General features: G+C 44.0%; 1 long non-coding RNA gene across 1 annotated transcript; it reads left to right on the top strand.

The window, feature by feature from the left end:
- The first annotated feature begins 326 nt into the window (after positions 1-326).
- LOC143984425 (uncharacterized) lies at positions 327-12278 on the top strand. Its single transcript, XR_013274849.1, has 3 exons — positions 327-465; positions 9891-9964; positions 11401-12278. It is a non-coding gene; the product is annotated as an uncharacterized LOC143984425 (long non-coding RNA).
- The last annotated feature ends 5640 nt before the right edge of the window (positions 12279-17918 follow it).

The following is a 17918-nucleotide window of genomic DNA, read 5'->3' as shown; positions in this document are numbered from 1 at the left end:
TAACAAATGCAAAAGAATAAGACTTTGTTCTATTTTTTTTGTTTCTTTAAATATAACATTAACTGTTTTTATGGGTTTTAAAATCATGTTTCCTGAAAAGTGAACTTGCTATGGAAGTGAGAAAACTGATCTTGATGAATTGGCTGTGTATATCAGCAAACATTTCCACAAGGCAGGCACACTAACCATTTGGTATCTCTAGATGTTCTCGGCATTGCAGATAACTTTGGCCCCTCCAGTCTGGAATTGTTTCACGTAAAATGCTAATTGGCAGCAGCTTATGCAAATCAAAACTTTGACAAAAGTAACCAGAAGCGCAAAGCCTAGCATGGGCACAATAACAACCCACTGGAGACCCCAGAATGAATCATTCTGGAGAACAGTAAAACATTTCCTTTTTAATGCTGACACTTCTGGGCTGCCTTTCAGTACTTCAGTTTGTTAATGGATTTCTTATTTCATCAGGTAAGTGTTCATAGCAAATGATTGTTTGTGCCTTTTTAACATGCTCATTTCACCAACTTTCTCTATAACTGCAATGAAGCCATAGCAGCAGATTAACTTACAGAAGCACTGATAGAAACAGCTTATGCAAACAGATCTACATGGGTTCATGCCTAAGGATACCTAATAAGGATTATTTTTTAATTGAAAACAAAAATACTTGAGGGATTTGTTATAATCCTTTGCAGCAAAGTGTCCTAAATATCCTCAATTTAAGAAGTATAGTAATGAAGCCATATAGCTTGGTATTCTTCCAGCGTGCCAAACGCCATGGTTGTTTTATGCCTATTCTATGATGGGTGTATGTGTTTTTTTTTATTTTGTTTTTCATTGACCTGGATAATTAGGCTTTGTTTGTATGGCATTTGCACAATGTGACTATAGAAATATCATGGCTAAATTATGGAGGAGGACATTTCTAATAGAATGAAGTATGGAGGCTGCCATTTCTGACTCCTTGAAAATGTTAGTTCCCCAAAGGTCTCCAACCTCAATTTGTGTAACTGATTCAGAATAGGCCTGCAACAATGAAAGCTAGATTAAAGTCAGAACTTCTGATATGCATATTTGTTTAAAGACAGTGACTAAAAGTTTTGAAGCCTTTGAATCAATCTGACGGGCCAGGTAAGGATTAGGGAAAAAAAAACAGTCTAGATATGTCAGTACAAGTTTCCATTAACCACTTAAGCTCCGGACCAATTGTCAGCCTAAGGACCAGAGGTCTTTTTACAATTTCGCACTGCACTGCTTTAACTGGTAATTGCGCGGTCATTCAATGTTTTACCCAAACGAAATTTGCGTCCCTTTCTTCCCACAAATAGAGCTTTCTTTTGATGGCATTTGATTGCCTCTGTGATTTTTTTTATTTTTTGCGATATAAATGAAAAAAGACCGAAAATTTCGAGAAAATATATTTTCTACTTTTTGTTATAAGAAAAATCGAATAAACTCAATTTTAGTCATACATTTAGGGCAAAATGTATTAAGCCACATGTCTTTAGTAAAAAAAGATGTCAATAAGCGTATATTCATTGGTTTGTGCAAAAGTTATAGCGTCTACAAACTAGAGTACATTTTCTGGAATTTACACAGCTTTTAATTTATGACTGCTTATCTCATTTCTTGAGGTGCCAAAATGGCTGGGCAGTACAACCCCCCCCCCCCCCAAATGACCCCATTTTGGAAAGTAGACACCCCAAGGAAATTGCTGAGGGGTATGTGGAGCCCATTGAATATAATTTTTTTTTGTCCCAAGGGATTGAATAATGAAAAGAAAAAAATAAATAAATAAATTTACAAAAAGTTGTCACTAAATGATATATTGCTCACACATGCCATGGTTATATGTGGAATTGCACCCCAAAATATATTCTGCTACTTCTCCCGAATACGGGGATACCACATGTGTGGGACTTTTTTGGAGCCTAGCCGCATACGGCACCCCGAAAACCAATCACCACCTTCAGGATTTCTAAGGGTGAAAATTTTTGATTTCACTCCTCACTACCACACTCACTACCTATCACAGTTTCGAAGGCCATAAAATGCCAAGATGGCGCAAACCCCCCCCCTCCCCCCAATGACCCCATTTTGTAAAGTAGACACGCCAAGCTATTTGCTGAGGGGCATGTTGAGCCCATTGAATATTTATTTCTTTTTTGTCCCAAGGGATTGAATAATGCCGAAATTTTTTTTTTTTTTTTTTACAAAAAGTTGTCACTAAATTATATATTACTCACACATGCCATGGTTATATGTGGAATTGCACCCCAAAATACATTTTGCTGTTTATCCTGAGTACGGGGATACCACATGTGTGGGCCTTTTTGGGAGCCGAGCATTCATTTTTTTATTTTACTCCTCACTACCTGTCACAGTTTTGAAGGCCATAAAATTCCAAGATGGCACAAACCCCCCCCCCCCCCCCAATGACCCCATTTTGGAAAGTAGATACCCCAAGCTATTTGCTGAGGGGCATGTTGAGCCCATTGAATTTTTTTTTTTTGTCCCAAGGGGTTGAATAATGACAAGAATTTTTTTTTTTTTTTACAAAAAGTTGTCACTAAATTATATATTGCTCACACATGCCATTGTTATTTGTGGAATTGCACCCCAAAATAAATTTTGCTGCTTTTCCTGAGTACAGGGATACCACGTGTGGGACTTTTTGGGAGCCTAGCTGCGTACAGGGCCTCGAAAACCAATCGCCACCTTCTGGATTTCTAAAATTTTTGATTTCACTCCTTGCTACCTATTACAGTTTCGAAGGCCATAAAATGCCAAAATAGCGCAAACCCCCCCCCTCCCAAATGACCCCATTTTGGAAAGTAGACACCCCAAACTATTTGCTGAGAGTCATGTTGGCTGAACGAAAAAAAAAAGAGATTGATCGGTGGGTATGCCCACCATTAGAATACCTCCCTTCATCCACCCACTTCTAATGATGGGCATACATGCACCATTGATATAGGCCGAAGCATGGGGGCATCCTCCCACAAAAAAGTTATGGCACGTACACACGGTCAAACTTTTCCACCGGAAAAGCCCTCCTTCAGAATTTCGACCGTACGCGGCATTAGGAGCCCCCATGCTTCGGCATATATGCTCTTTTTTTTTTTTTTTTTTTTTTTTTTTTTTTTTTTTTTTTACTGTAGTGGTGAAATCACCTCCTACAGCGTTGGAGTCACGGCTTTATGTATCGTGGGAGCAAACGCTATTGCTGTCAAGATAAATAAATCCGTGCTGCAGCTGAATGGCGTACCTGAAAACAAAAAAAAATGGTTAACAATAAAACACAGTAAAGTATAAAAAATTAAAGAGAAGAGAGAGAGCGAACAATAAAATGACAACTATTTTTGGTTTTTATATTTTATATATTTTTTTTATTCTCCTCCTTTTTTTATTTTCTTTATATTTTTTTTTACACTTTTTTTTTTTTTTTTACACTTTTTTTTTTTAAACTATAAACTGTAACGGTTCGGGTCTCTCAAAATGCAATGGCATCTTCGGAGACCCTGTGTTAGTGTGCCTAGCCTGTGGAATGCTGTACCCTACGCTAATACTTCACTAGTGAATGGTAGCATTCAAAACATTCACCAAGGCAAAGACCAGGATTGCCAGGACAGCGTGGACAATAACAACGGGTGTCACGCCTATATCCGTGCTTGGTACAGACACAACATCTTTGGGGGGATCGTTGGGTAGGGGTACTCAGGAGGGCATAAGGAAAATGCCTCTCATGCAGCCGGCTTACTGCATTTGGTTGGGAATGGTGAGGTGCAGAACTATCTGGATACAGGTCGTCTGTGACAACCTCTCTCTGGAAAAAAAGAAAGGTTAAAGTCCCGCCTGAAGCTTTGTATAGCACATAAGCATTCAGCAAAGCCAATTGAAATAAGCAAACAGACACTTTTTTGTACCAGCGTCTGGCCTTAAGGGCAACTAGATACGGCGCCAACAACTGGTCATTGAGGTCCACCCCTCCCATATTTTTGTTATATTCGTGGACACAGAGGGGTTTCTCCACAATACCAGTCGCCGTATGAATTTGGACCGTCGTGTCTGCATGAAGGGAGGTAAGAACGAAAACATTCTTATTATCCCACTTCACAGCGAGCAAATTCTTACACCGCAAGCATGCTCTCTCCCCCAGCCTAAGATGGGAATCTACAAGCCGCTGGGGAAAGCCCCGGCGATTAGGTTGCACGGTGCCACATGCTCCAATCTGATGATTAAACAAATGACTAAACAATGGCACGCTGGTGTAATAATTGTCCACTTACAAGTGGTACCCCTTTCCGAACAAGGGTGACACCAAGTTCCACACTATCTTGCCAGCGCTTCCTATGTAGTCAGGGCAGTTCTCCGGCTCTACGTAACTATCTTTACCCTCATAAACCATAAAGCTCCATGTATAGCCTGTGGCCCTGTCACAGAACTTATAGAGCTTGACCCCGTATCTGGTACGCTTGTTGGGAATGTATTGTTTGAATGACAAGCAACCAGAAAACTTAACCAGGGACTCATCAACGCAGACAACTTGATGGGGAGTAAACAAGTCTGCAAAACGTTGGTTGAAGTGGTTTATGAGGGGCCGAATTTTGTAGAGCCGATCGTATTCAGGGTCTCCACAAGGACGACAAAGTTCATTGTCACTAAAGTGCATGAAGCGCAAGATCTGCTCGTATCGTTTCCTAGACATGGAGTTAGAGAACACGGGCATGTGGTCAGTCGGATGCTTGGACCAATAAGCCCGCAACGTCATGAATTTATGTGTGCCCATGTTGAGGGAAAGGCCCAGAAAGGTCTTAAATTCAGAAACCGTAACTGGTTTCCAATCTCTGGCAAGGGAAGGCAACTGGGGATTAGCGGCGATGTGTTGACCAGCATATAAATTAGTTTGGTCCACAATAGATCTATAGAGATCTTCCGTGAAATGCAGCGAATAAAAATCAAGTGGCATAAAATCAGCTGTATCCACCTGAATACCGGGTTGGCCAGTGAATGGGGGAAGTACTGGTGCTGCAGAAGTGGTGGGCACCCAATCAGGATTGGCAAATTCTGCAGGAAGGGCACTATGGGAACGACGGGCCTGCCTTTGTCTTCTTCTTGGTGGCAGCTGGACACTACTTGTGCTTGCCACCTCGCCAGCTTGAACTGCACTTATGGGACTCGCCACGTCACCACGTGATACTGCAGTGCTGGATGTACGTCCAGGGTGTACTAGGCCGCTGGTGCTTGCCAGTTCACCAGAACCAGCTCCATACGAGGGACCTGCTATTCTTGCACCTTAACAACATCAGAAGATCGGGGTCTGGTACACCTGACGTGACCTCATCTTCGTCATCAGAGTTATTTGTCATGGAGCCGCTGTCCTCTACAGGATCGTATTCTGAGCCTGAATCTGACAGATCAGTGACTTCCTCTTCACTATCTGTCATGCTCAGAAACGTGTAGGCCTCTTCACTAGTGTACCTTCACTTTGCCATTTTGGGCTCTAAATTTAGGGGTACACTAGTGAGACTCACAGGTAAAAAGGCACCTAGGCTGTCAGTGACTGTATATAACGCTACCAAAAAAAAACTTAGCGATCGCAGGGATTAGGCCTGACTCTGCGAACGCTGCAGTTATGTGTGTTGTGTTTTGTAAGTGACAGTGATCGATCGATACTGCACTTGGGTGGGCTGGGCTGGGCAGAGGGGCAAAATGCAGGTGCTAGCAGGTATCTGAATTGATCCCGCTAACAATGCGTTTTTTTGGAACCCTAAACTGCTGGGGACGCTAGTATCGATCTGATCAGATCAGATATTGATCTGTTCAGATTCTATACCACTAAGGGAGGTGTATGCTTTGTGCGTGGGTGTTAGCGGTACTGGCACTAACCTAGCGCTGCCTGGGGTTAACGCAGACCCTATCTGACCCTAAAACCTAATTGATATCACCCGCCGGGTGATCAGGGGGTTAAACCTTTATTGGGTAATAAATGGCGGGTGCCCTGATGCTATAAAAAGCGAACAACCTAACCAGCGCCACCTGTAACACTTATACGGTGATCACTGGTGAAAGGGTTAACTAGGGGCAATCAGGGGGTTAAAACCTTTATTAGGTATTATATGGGGGTACCTGAAGCTATATAAAAACCTGACGGGGAACCTAAATAACTAAATACAGTGCCTTGCGAAAGTATTCGGCCCCCTTGAACTTTTCAACCTTTTGCCACATTTCAGGCTTCAAACATAAAGATATAAAATTTTAATTTTTTGTGAAGAATCACCAACAAGTGGGACACAATTGTGAAGTGGAACGAAATCTATTAGATATTTGAGACTTTTTTTAGCAAATAAAAAACTGAAAAGTGGTGCGTGCAAAATTATTCGGCCCCTTTACTTTCAGTGCAGCAAACTCACTCTAGAAGTTCAGCGAGGATCTCTGAATGATCCAATGTTGTCCTAAATGACTGATGGTGATAAATAGAATCCACCTGTGTGTAATCAAGTCTCTGTATAAATGCCCCTGCTCTGTGATAGTCTCAGGGTTCTGTTGAAAGCGCAGAGAGCATCATGAAGACCAAGGAACACACCAGGCAGGTCCGTAATACTGTTGTGGAGAAGTTTAAAGCTGGATTTGGATACAAAAATATTTCTCAAGCTTTAAACATCCCAAGGAGCACTGTGCAAGCGATCATTTTGAAATGGAAGGAGTATCAGACCACTGCAAATCTACCAAGACCTGGCGGTCCCTCTAAACTTTCAGCTCAGCCAAGGAGAAGACTGATCAGAGATGCAGCCAAGAGGCCCATGATCACTCTGGATGAACTGCAGAGAACTACAGCTGAGGTGGGAGAGTCTGTCCATAGGACAACAATCAGTCGTACACTGCACAAATCTGGCCTTTATGGAAGAGTGGCAAGAAGAAAGCCATTTCTCAAAGATATCCATAAAAAGTCTTGTCTAAAGTTTGCCACAAGCCACCTGGGAGACACGCCAAACATGTTGAAGATGGTGCTCTGGTCAGATGAAACCAAAATCAAACTTTTTGCCCACAATGCAAAACGATATGTTTGGCGTAAAAGCAACACAGCTCATCACCCTCAACACACCATGCCCACTGTCAAACATGGTGGTGGCAGCATCATGGTTTGGGCCTGCTTTTCTTCAGCAGGGACAGGGAAGATGGTTAAAATTGAGGGGAAGATGGATGCAGCCAAATACAGGACCATTCTGGATGAAAACCTGTTGGAGTCTGCAAAAGACCTGAAACTGGGATGGAGATTTATCTTCCAACAAGACAATGATCCCAAACATACAGCAAAATCTACAAAGGAATGGTTCACAAATAAACGTATCCAGGTGTTAGAATGGCCAAGTCAAAGTCCAGACCTGAATCCAATCGAGAATCTGTGGAAAGAGCTGAAAACTGCTGTTCACAAACGCTCTCCATCCAACCTCACTGAGCTTGAGCTGTTTTGCAAGGAAGAATGGGCAAGAATTTCAGTCTCTCGATGTGCAAAACTGATAGAGACATACCCCAAGCAACTTGCAGCAGTAATCGCAGCAAAAGGTGGCTCTACAAAGTATTAACGCAAGGGGGCCGAATAATTTTGCACGCCCCACTTTTCATTTTTTTATTAGTTAAAAAAAGTTTCAAAAATCCAATAGATTTCGTTCCACTTCACAATTGTGTCCCACTTGTTGGTTCTTCACAAAAAAATTAAAATTTTATATCTTTATGTTTGAAGCCTGAAATGTGGCAAAAGGTTGAAAAGTTCAAGGGGGCCGAATACTTTTTCAAGGCACTGTAACTAACTGGCTAACCAGCGTCACCAGTGACACTTATACAGTGATCGCTGGTGAAAGGGTTAACTCTAGGGGCAATCAGGGGGTTAAAACCTTTATTAGGTTATATATGGGGGTACCTAACACTATAAAAACCTGCCGGTGAACCTAAAAAATAACTGGCTTCCTAGCGGCACCAGTGACACTAATGCAGCGATCAGAAAAACGACTGCTTAGTGACACTGATAAAAGGGGGTGAAAGGGTTAACTGGGGGGGGGGCAATCAAGGGGTTAAACCTTATTAGGGGGGGTAGGGGGATACCCTGGACCTAAAGGGGCCTAACACTAACTGCCCTGACACTTTTTACAGTCACAACTGACACTAAATGCAGTGATCAGTAAATAAATGATCACTGCAATCAGTGACACTGTGACTGGGGGGGGGCGGGGGGTGACTGGGGTGAAAAGTGTGCCTATGTGTCAGTGGACTGTTGGTGCACTTACTTGAATGTCTTCTCTCCTCGCTGTCCGGTCAAAAAGACCGCCACGAGGAGAGTGACGTCACTTCCTCCCTGCCTGTGTTTACAATACACAGGCAGGGGAAGCCTCTCATTCGCCATGAGCGATCGAGAGGGGATGGCCTGAAACCAACAGCCATCCCCTCATCCCGGATCGCTCCTGAAGCGAAACGGACTGCTTCAGCCAGCTGGAGGGGGTCCAATCGGACCCCCCACCCGCTGGAAGGCAAGCACGTACCGGTACGTGCTTGTGCCTGTCGGTGCCATTGTGCCGACGTTCATCTCCATGCGGCGGTCCCTAACTGGTTAATCACTGACCTACAGTGGTTAAAGGAAACCCAAATCGGGAAGAAATGAAGATGAAGTTAGCAATAGGGTAATAGGCCTCTCAAGGTACTGCTCATGGCCATTCTCTAACTAAAAATGCCTGTCAGGCTAGGTGTTCCTCAAAGAATTTCTCGTTCAATTGTTTGTTTTTATTTTAGAAACATAAAATAACAGCATATACAGAACGTTTGATATAATTATTAAAATTACATATTGAAGTACGGATGTTACAAGAGAAGGAAAAAAAAAGAAGGAAGAAAGGAAAAGAAAACTTTCTAAATCAAAGTCTATTCATATATCTAAATATGACTTTGTAATTAATAAAAAATTTGACTGTATCTTCAGATAAATGTTTATTAGATAATGTAACATAAGGAAAAATTGGTTTTATGAAAGATAGTTATCGTAAAAATAAAAGGAAAAATGAAATAAGAGGCAATAAAGACCTATGGGATGGGGAAACATCAGGACTCCGGATATGAGTTTTACATATACAAACTGAAGTTGTAATCCTTGAAAGAGTATTATTGATCACCATGGTGAAATTACACGTTTATCAAAAGTATCTGACATATAATAATCGATCCATGGTTTCCATGTGATGTCAAACTTTGTCAAATGATTCTGATCAATAGCATCACTTCTCAAAGAATTTCGTATGCAAATAGTCCCTTAGCAAGTTGGTATTTGCCTAGGCAGGTCAGGAGACCTACCTACCAGTGTTTTGATCAGTACACACATCCTTGTGTGAAGAGAAGCTGTGCTGGTCCCCTGCATATTTATGCATGAGACATGAATATGCCACTGATGTCGACAGGTAAATTTACATGTACTTTGAAGCAAATCTGTTATTGAACTTTGGCTTTCAACACTTCTCAGGGTGTCTGATAAGTGTGTCCTTAGTCCTACGCTGGTTACATACTCCTACACTTAACGGACTGCAGCATTATGTAATGACATAGAAGTCACAGAAAGGAATCATAATATATGGTGGAGGACACATGAATCCTGACACCCCCACAACTGTCAAATGCTGAAGAATCTTGCGGAGTCTGCAGCGTTGGTACAGAGGGAAGGTAGGAGAAATGGACCACTGGTAAGGAACTGTTTTTGGCAGATGTTAGTGTGTCAATAGTCACGTTTTTATTAATACTGCCTTCCTTTTATAGTAAGTTGGGCTAATTGCCTTCCTCTACCTGGTGAGTCACTGACTCAGACATACGCATAAAACCAGCGATCTCAAAATTTCTGATCTGTCTTCTTGCAGTGACTATTAGACAGAAACTATTGAAGCCATTAGCTCAATGGAACGCCAGGCAACTGAAAATTTCCAGCAGGGAGGTAAGCAATGGCAACCAATTTATTTCTGTTATTAAAAAATGTTTGTTAATGGCTTATTTGGTGTCTTAAAAACTACAGAGGCAAGTCAATGTCTGAGAAAGACTTCATCTTCTGCAATAAGCTGAAACAGTTATAGCAGCATTTCTTTATAATGGCACCAGCAGGGTGTGTTCCAGGATCACCAAATTAAAGACTATATTCAGTAGTGTGCCCTCCCTGTAAGGTTTAACTTTTACTGGAGAGTTGCTTTAATTTGATAATAGACCGCTGTGTGCTGGGTGGGCTCATGCTATAGTGTGCAAGTATGCACAGCATATTTGCACATTATGGCACACTGACCGTGCAAGTGTGCCCTTCTCAGGTGTTTTGCAATGCAGGCTCTGCCCAATGCTAACACCATCTATGTTGTTCCCAGGTATCCTCTGTAGCTACTGGGTGACCACTGCAGAAGTGCCCACGAGTTATCTCATTCCTGACACCTGGCCCATTTCTGGAATTAGTGTATACTGCAGAGTGAGGGGTTTTTTTGGCAGAAGAAACTTTTTGTCTTCATATTTTGCCAAAAGTATTAACCTCCTTGCAATTTTAGATTTTTATAGTTTACTTTAAGCTTGGGTTCACACTATTATGGTGCTGGAACCAGCGCAAATTCAGTGCCAGTTCCCGCAGCGCATCTCTACTGCAGGCAGTTCACACTGCCCCCTGTAAACTGCTGCGGGTGTAAATACAAAGTTAATGACACCCCCAGATCGGCTCACAGATCACAGTGCGAACTGTAACTTCAGACAGGAATCAGATCGAATGAGGGTGAACACCCACATGATCAGATTCCAGTGTGGGGGGTATAAAATGGTTTCTGCACTTTTTTTTTTTTTTTCGTGCAAATCCAATGCGAGTTTGCATTGCACAGACATTGCATGTGTTTGGCACAGCAATGTGGTGCAAATCAGATGCAATGTCTGTGTTCGCAATAGTGTGAACCCAGGCTCTGGGATTAGAAGGCAGAATCACCCATGCACTAGAATGTTGCGTTTTTGTTTTTTTAACTGACTAGATAAGTTACCTACTGTCTTGCTTGATTAAAGCGGAGGAAGGAATGGTGCATTTTACAGGAGGCCCAGAAGCACATGCCACTGGTGCCCAGAACTAGCAATGCCATTTTTCCCTTTTCTACCCCCTTACCCACCTACCCACACTGTTCCCCAAATCTGGAGCATGCAAGAAGTTGTTTCACTTTTGAAATGTCTCATTTACAAGTTTATCTTTATAATAGCCAGAGAAGATTGACATATATTGGCTTGCTTGTTGTACTGCATTTTGTGAACATCAGCTCTGACACTTGTGTTTTCCCCACCGTTTGAACAGGAATGTTTTTAACAAGGCTTTTATTCCACTTTGCTTAGTTTGAGAGTTTACACTGTTCTTTATTTTTGCAGCATATGAACCTCTGGTGTATGAAGCTTACTGGAGGATTGTTGGATTTCTCTTGGATTAATTGAAGCAGCCTTGTAAACTGGTGCCTGTGTCTGAGCCATGGCAAAAGTTTAATGCTACCTTGCTGGCAGCCTCCTGTGCAGAGCTTTCATCTCTCACCCCATGCGCAAAATGGTCTCTTAGTAGAGAATCCAAACTACTGCCAAATTTACAGTCCAGTGGCAACCTGTGCAATTCAGCATTATATTCTGAGATGCTTTCACTTAGCAGTTGTTTTTTTCTGTTAAATGAAAATGACTACAGTATCAAAACAAGCAAGCTAAATGCGATTTTTCAGAAATGGAATAATTCCCTTAAACGACCAGTCATTTGGTTTATCAGGAGCCACAAGGGAGTGAATAATGTAAATCATCTTAGGTTCTATGTCACCCTCAGCAGCACAGCACACATCTGAACAGGATCAGTTACAGTATTCGCATCTAGGAAGAAATTTTGCCTTTCAGCATACGAGTCCCATGATGTTTAGAAATCTTAAATTCCTCGATATATCCCACAGAACCCATACCGCAAAGAGTTCAGTCATTAATACAGGATTCACCACATCGGGATTACCTGCATAACTTCGTGGCAAGATGCAAACATAATTGCAATATTTTCTTTTTCCTATCCGATCAGTTAAATGAGAGGCATGTTATTTATCCTCTATTACAAATTTTGTCTTAGAGCTAAACATGCAAAAGTAAACAAAGTGTCTTCTTTATATTGTTTTACTTTTTTTTTTTTTTTTTAATTATTAATTTATGTGAAATATTAAATACAAAGGTGTTGTATTTATGATTCCAACTGGGATGGTGGGGCTCTAGGCTAACGCAGTAGCTGAAGCGCAAATTATAAATGGCGCTTATTTATCTTCCCCATATCTATCCCCTCTCTACCTGCTCTACGCAGCGTTACAATTACAAAAATAAATAAAAATTTTGTATAAATATTTAGTTTAAAAATGTATGAAGTTTTGAAAAGTAAATGTAAAGTTGACCCCATATCATCAGTTTTTCAGTCAGAAGTTCACTATACGTAGCCAGTTTGGTAAATGATCAGGTTCCTTGTGGGCTGAGCAGCACAGTGAAGACCATGTGAAGTTGGCTTTGGAAACGTGAACAGTAGATGTGCTTTATGTTTGGGTTAAACATTGATCATTACGGGGTCGTTCATGGCACATTTGAGCGCCACGTAACGCCCCAAAATGCACTGCGAGATCGCAGTGCATTAATGCACGATGATTGGCTAAAGCATGCACCATGACCCGCATGCTTTGGCCAATCCCAGCTAAGAGAGCCATAATTTGCCAAAGGCAAGGGTGCCTTTGGCCAATTATGGCTCAGGGGGACCAAGTCCACCCCCCACACTATATAAGACTGCCTGCATGTCGGCCCTGTGTAGTGTAGTGTTATATATATACTCTGCATCCAGTGTAGTTATAGCTGACTGCAGGCCATTCCTGGTGCACATGTTCTAATAAACTTCAGGCAGGCAGGTTATTCATTTAGCTGCATTGTATTTGTATATAAATATATATACAATCAGTCTCGCATATATAGATATACGTATACACTGCATCCAGTGTAGCCAAGCCTATATCTGACTGCAGGCCATTCCTGGTGTGCATTTTCTAATATAATTCAGGTGGGTTATTCAGTTAGCTGCAGTATATTTAAAATATATATATATATATATTTATATTTTACAGTCTTGCTCGTGTGTATGTGTGTATATATATATATATATATATATATTTTTTTTTTTTTTACGTTGCATCCAATGTAGCCTATATCTGACTGCAGGCCATTCCTGGTGTACTTTTTATAATACACGTGCACCCATAGTGCAGTTGCTACTACTTTTCTGGTGGTGTACACAATACAGTGCACCCATAGTTGCTATTACACTTCTGGTGGTGTACACTGTACCGTGCACCCCTAGCGCAGTTGCTACAAATTTTCTGGTGGCGTACACAATACAGTGTAGTGTGGTTTTGCTAAACAAAATTTACATGTTCGGAAGGCCACCAAGGAGAGGCTGACGCTCACAGGCCACTAAAAGAGGGCAAGCAGGCTCTGTGTCTGTGCTGGTCGTGAACACAGTGCATCCTCAGCAGGCACGCTTGTCCTTTTTTTCTGCAGCTGGCCGTGTTATTGAGCCATAACATGCAGAAGAGTTGGTGGAATGGATAACAAAGCCTTCCTCATCCTCTGTCACCCACGATCAGAGTAGTTTGCCTGCCAATGCAGCTGCCAAAGTGGCCTATTCCATCGGCTCCATGTTAACAGTCACTCTTTCCCTAGCCCCACCATCATGCACGGAGGAGTCCCCCAAACTATTCGCCCACAGTGTCAGGTACATGCTGCAGGAGGATGCGCAGCGTTTTGAAGGCTCCGATGATACCCTGTTTCCCCGAAAATAAGACCTAGCGTGATTGTCGGTGATGGCTACAATATAAGCCCTACCACCTAAATAAGCCCTACCCTGTTTCCCCAAAAAATAAGCCCTACCCCGAAAATAAGACCTAAAAGGACTTTAACTAGGGCTTATTTGGGGGGTAGGGCTTATATTGCAGCCATCACCGACAATCAGACTAGGTCTTATTTTCGGGGAAACAGGGTAGTACCTAAGTTGAGGAAGGGAGTAACATGAGCCTAGAGAGAGGGGGTGCCCAAGAAGGACATGTAACTGTCAGTCATGTTCCCCCAGCTGCACCATACTGCCAAGTTTGCTCCAGTGACGAGGAGGGAGGGGATGATGAGGTAACTGACTCTACTTGGGTGCCTGATCGAAGAGAGGGGGAGGAGGCACATCTCTAACGAGGCAGGATGCCCTCCAGGGGGCATCTTAAGGGAAGTCACCCTATTTCATCACACTGTAGAGGTGCTGCTGACTCCCGCATATTTTGAAAAATTCTTTGGTGTGGGCTTTTTTTGACGTGTGCAGCAGATCGCACCATTGCTGTTTGCAACATGTCTAAAGCGTATCAAGCGTAGCCAAAACAGCAGCCGCTTGGGCACCACATGCTTGACCAGACATATGACGACCTCCCATGCTGTCCGTTGGCAACAGTACTTAAAAGAGCCACATCAAAGAACAAGACGGACCTCTCCTTGCTCCTCATGAGCTGAGATCTCTAATCCCACAATATCTCCAGTCTTCTCGGAAACCTGCACCGAGAGGAATGAAGGTATAAAAATAGGTGTCCCAAGTACTTGCGGCCAATCTGCTAGCGATACACCAACATCTGATTTTAGCAGGCAAATTTCCCTACCCCAGTTGCTAAACCGTCAAAAAAAAATCGGTCCAAGCCATTCACATGCTTGGCGTCTGAATGCTAGCTTGGCCAAATTGCTAGCACTGCAACTGCTGCCTTTTCAGCTGGTAGACTCTGCCGCCTTTCGTGAATTTGTGGAATGTGCAGTACCTCAGTGGCAGGTTCCCAAACACCATTTCTCTTCACGGAAGGTCATTCCGGCTCTCTACCAGCAGGTGGAAGGCAATGTCTTGGCCTCGTTGGACAGGGCGGTCAGCAGTAAGGTATATATTACCTCTGACTCATGGTCCAGCAGGCATGGACAGGGATGTTACTTTTCTTTCACGGCGCACTGGGTAACTCTGCTGGCAGCTGAGAAGGATGCAGGACAGGGTTCAGTATTGTTGGAGCTTATTCCGCCACCATGCCTCCAAAATGCTAGTGGTGATTCTGCCACAGCTCTCTCCTCCACCCCCTCCTCTTCTTCCTCTGTGGCCTCTTCCTCTGCAGATTTGTACTCTGAACCAGGGGTGCTCCATAGGCATTCAAGTGGCTACGCAAGCACAAAGAGATGCCATGCGGTGCTTGAGTTGGTCTGCTTAGGGGACAGAAGCTAAACTGGGGCAGAGATTCTGTCAACTCTGCAGGGGCCGGCTCAGATGTGGTTGACGCCACATCAGCTTCAGCCAGGAATGATTGTATGCGACAATGGCACCAGCCTCCTCTCCGCCCTCTGGACACTTGACCCATGTTCCCTGTTTGGCTCACATCCTGAATTTGGTGGTGCGGCGGTTCTTGAGCAGGTACCCGGGCTTACAGGATCTCCTGAGGCAGACCAGGAAAGCCTGTAGTAATTTCCGTCGATTATATAATGCCAGTGCTCGGCTGGCTGACCTTCAAGGGGAATGCAACCTGCCCAAGAACCGCCTCATTTGTGACATGTCCACCAGGTGAAACTCAATGCTGCACATGCAACAGAGGGCCATCAGTGAGTACCTGTGTGAGTATGGCACCAGGACAGTGTCAGGGGAGCTTGGCTTTTTTTTCGCCACGCCAGTGACTACTGATCAAGGATGCATGCACTGTCCATCCATTTGAGGAGGCCATGAGGATGGTGATCAGTGACAGTGCATGCACCAGTGATACTGTCCCTCTTGTCTTCCTGTTGGAGCACATGCTTCATGGAATAATGGACAGGGCACTTGAGGCACAACAGTGGGAAGAAGAGGAGGACTTCCTTATCTCTCAAGGCCACCTTTATACAGATAGTATTCCTGCGGGCCCGCCAATCACACAGGAAGAAGAAGAGGAGGTGGAGGATAGAACTCAGCAGCAGTCTTCAAGGGAGGCTTTGTAACCTATCACAAAGTGCGCCTGTCCACAGATTCTGTGGATTGGCTCACATTCATAAAAGGAATCTGTCTTGGATCACCAGCTACCAAGCACCTGATGCTGATGTAACTGACTGATTTTTCTATGGATGTCGGATCCCTTGAACATTGCCTATGCTGAGTGACTATCCTATTCCTTCTCATTATTCATGATGATAGTCTAAGAATATTTTTGGTTCAGGGCACTACCACTACCTAAGGCCCAATTTTTCTGCCCCTGTTTAACAGGGGCATGTAATTACAAATTTTGCTCTAATATTTCACAACAGGGCTTGTTCCTGCTCTCAGCAAGAGAATCTGTGAGGGGTTACAGTATTATGGCACCACCACCACCAAAGGCCCAATTTTTCTGTCCCTGTTTAACAGGGGCATGTAATTACAATTCTTGATATAATATTTCACAGCAGGGCCCATTCCAGTGCCCACCAAGAGTAACTGTGAAGGCTTACAGTGTTCTGGTACCACCAACACCTAAGGCCCAATTTTCCACAGAGTCCCCTATTTTCAAACATCCGACTTAGAAACGGAGATGAGAGGAAATCTACCCCTAGGATGGGAAATTCTCTCCTGTAATGCCGCATACACACGTAGCCGACTGTCCGCCGGACTTTCCGAACGGGCTACTTGCCCACCCACGGCACTTTTTGAGCAGACTAATATGGCGTACTAAGTCCGCCGGACTATCCGCCGTACTTTTGAAATGAACGGACTCGCTCACACACGCAGAGGAAATTCCGCTCATTTTGAGCGCGTCTCCAGGTAGACGGGGCCAGCGAAGGAGGCGTCGCTGGCCCGTCACCTGGTATGGACTTAAAGGGGAACCCCAACGCCGAAAAAATCGGCGTGGGGGTCCCCCCCAGGTCCACATCAGACCCTTGTCCGAGCACGCTACCCGGCCGGCCAGGAAAGGGGGCGACGAGCGAGCCCCCCCTCCTGAGCCGTACCAGGCCACCTGCCCTCAACATGGGGGGTGCCTTGGGGAAGGGGCGGCCGCTCGGTGTAGCGTGCTCGGACAAGGGTCTGATGTGGACCTGGGGGGGACCCCCATGCCGATTTTTTTCGGCGTTGGGGTTCCCCTTTAAGTTCATACCAGGTGACGGGGCCAGCGACACCTCCTTCGCTGGCCCCGTCTACCTGGAGACGCGCCCAAAATGAGCGGACTTTTCTCTGCGCGGGAAAAGTCTGCTCATTTCAAAAGTACGGCGGACTGGCATACAATCGGTCAGAAGAAGATTGGAGTGCAAAACTACTTTCTAAGTCCGCGGGTAAAAAAAGTCCGCCGGAGGCTACACACGGGGGGATTGTCCGGCGGACTTGAGTTCGCCGGACTTTTCCACCAGATTGTTTGATCGTGTGTACGCGGCATAAGAGTTATCCCTAGGTATGGGAAAGAGGTGTCTCCATTGATGCTTTATCACCAATCCTTGTTTCCCTAATAATCCACATTTTCTAAATCCAATTGTCATTGGGACAGAAAGTGAGGTAAAATCTTCTAAACAGGGGCACAGACACCAAAACAAATGTTACAGGGTCGATAAAGCCCCGTACACACGAGAGGACTTATGTCCGACAGACTTCCGAAGGAGTTCTGCCGGAGTTCCGACAGAGTTCTGACGGACTTTTCGACTGAGCGGACTTGGCCACACACAATCACACCAAACTCCGACGGATTTGAACGTGATGACGTACGACTGGACTCGAATAAGGAAGTTCATAGCCAGTAGCCAATAGCTGCCCTAGCGTCGGTTTTAGTCCGTCGGAATAGCATACACACGAGCAAATTTTTCGGTAGGAACTGGGTCCGGCGGAGTTCCATGTTCCATTTTCTAAAGTC

This window comes from Lithobates pipiens, unplaced genomic scaffold (genome assembly GCF_037356315.1).
Source record: "Lithobates pipiens isolate NorthernLeopardFrog02 unplaced genomic scaffold, aLitPip1_a1.2 Scaffold_16, whole genome shotgun sequence".
Taxonomy (NCBI): domain Eukaryota; kingdom Metazoa; phylum Chordata; class Amphibia; order Anura; family Ranidae; genus Lithobates; species Lithobates pipiens.
The sequence above is the reverse complement of the archived record's forward strand: the minus strand, read 5'-3'. Positions and strand labels throughout refer to the sequence as shown.